A 2,500-nucleotide genomic window follows, 5' to 3' on the forward strand; every position below is an offset into this window, starting at 1 on the left:
ATATGATGGCATCAACATCTCAAGCAGAATGCATGGCATCTAGATTAGTAGCCGTCATTCTCAAAGATGTCTTTGAATATGTGAAGAGAGTGTGATTCAATATAATGTGTTTAGACATAAAGTTTAGTTTATAGTCAACAAAAGCCAAAGTCGAGTACAAAAAATGCATTTACCTACAACCTTAAAAAAAAACTTGTCATAGATGAAGCGTATCACAAATGACATTGCGAATATCTTTGAGCTGCAAAACTGAAAAGAAAATGCAAGGGAATGTTAACCGTAACAACAAAACTTACACTTTGTGTCATCAAAAGACATTTCATAAAATAATAACCTTAGTGGATCGATGCTATTAGTTTAAAACCACATATTAAGCTAAAACCTGCTCATGCCTTATTAAAATCTTATGTTTTATTTATCTATCTATTTATCTACTTATTTTATATATATATTTTTTTTATTATTATTATTATTTTGTGGTGATGGATGTGCCATGTAATGATTGGGCGATTGGTAATCAAATCTATCCTTGCACTGAGTTACGTAATAGGTTTTGAACCACATAACTTAAAAGGTGTCGAAGTGTACATGCAATAATTCCGCCAAATACATTGTATGTATGTTGGACCTACTTACATTAAGTCCATATCCTGGTTGGTAAATGAAAATACTATATGTATGTCAGTGATGATGAATTTTATATATCAAATCACAAGATATAATGAAACTTTACCCAGACTACCGTGATAGGATACGTGTGAAGTAAGGATATTTTTTACAGCGTTTGATTTCTCTCTATCTCTCTCTCCCTCTCTTCCTCCCTTCCTCCCTCCCTCCCCAGTCTATCTATCTATCTCTCCCTCCTCCCTCCCCCCGGCCCTCTCTCTCTCTCTCTCTCTCTCCCTCCCTCCCTCCCTCCCTCCCCCCCCTCTCTCTCTCTCTCCCTCTCCCCTTCCCTCCCTCCCTCCCTCCCTCCCTCTCCCCCTCCCTCCCCCCCCCCCTCTCCCCCTCCCTCCCCCCCTCCCTCCCTCCCTCCCTCTCCCCCTCCCTCCCTCTCTCTCCCCCTCCCTCTCCCCCATCCCTCTCTCTCTCTCTATCTCTCTTACTTAATGAACAACTGCAGGACCAATCCTTCTTAATGAACAAATACCAGGAGCAATCAAAGGTAAATAAAGTCCTATACTATCATTACGCAACATTTTTCTGGACCCAATAACCTACAATTTTTTTATATAAGATCAAATTCGAGCCCTTAGAGTTCAATAATCTGCTGTCATACTCATGTAAACAAGGCAGAAGCTTTTGAAATTTTTCTGACCATTCTCTCGTTTTATCTAGTTATTTCTTCTCATTTTTTTTCTTACCTTCTTGTTTTGAAATATATATATGTATATCTATCTATCTATCTATCTATTTTTACATCCAAGTGTTGTTTTTCATGATTAATCCTTTGATTAACTTTTTCGGTTGTCAAGTCTGATTTCTTTTTTTCTTTTCTCCCATGCGGTTTTCGGGGCTGCAGTTTACGCACAAGGGAAGGCTTGAATTATTCGCCTTAATTTACATATGACACCATTTGCTTTATCCTATCTGCAGTAGATATTGTTAAGAAATTATGTTTAACGCAGCCAAGAATATAAACCTATCATGATGTAATCAAATCTAAACGTGATTTATTCAGTCTCTCACGCAACAAAAAATATTAACGTATTAAAAAAAAAAAAAAAAAAAATCTGTTTGCAAGTTTTTCCTGCAGATCCTCTACGTGTTTAACATTCGATCAACCGAATGTACATATAATCTTTATGTCAACGTCGATTCCCTCCCTCCAGTGAATATTTTCTAATATTTTCGAATAAAAAAAGTCCTAAAACAAATATTCCTAACTTCGGATGGGGAAGTTACAAGGGAGATGCATCGATACGAGAATGAAGTTCTGCACGATATCGTCTGGCGATGATTAGTCACTTAAATGCAACCAGTCTGTTAGTTCGAGAAATATAACATTTACTCTACTGATCTACGACTACGTTTATACTTTATACTGCCAAATCAGATAATTCTCCATTGTTTATAAACTTCTCTTCGAAGTATTAACATACTTAAGCGCTAGTATGACTTACCTGTTGGGTGAAATGATATGAATTTACTTCTTTTTAAAAGAATTTTGTGCTCTCTTTTCTCTTTTGTCATGGGATATATCCTATTTTCATTAGATAAAGTGATCAGATTTATAACTACAATCGCCGCAGGTTATTAACACTGGCTTAACTGTGAGGAGAAACGTTTTAAATCGAAAGAAACAACACGTTACAGCATCCGGAAATGGCATCCATTGATGCTCCGAAAGCTTCAATTAAAGAAGAATTAAAGGTTGCAAAAGTGGAAAGAACTGGCGATGGCCAACATAGTGCACCTACGGCCACTTGGCTACGGACAATGATAATACACACACACACACAGACACACACGCACACACACACACGCACACAAACACACA

This window comes from Penaeus japonicus, unplaced genomic scaffold (assembly GCF_977035675.1).
Source record: "Penaeus japonicus unplaced genomic scaffold, GWHDUDI00000001_assembly GWHDUDI00000010, whole genome shotgun sequence".
NCBI classification, from domain to species: Eukaryota; Metazoa; Arthropoda; class Malacostraca; order Decapoda; family Penaeidae; genus Penaeus; species Penaeus japonicus.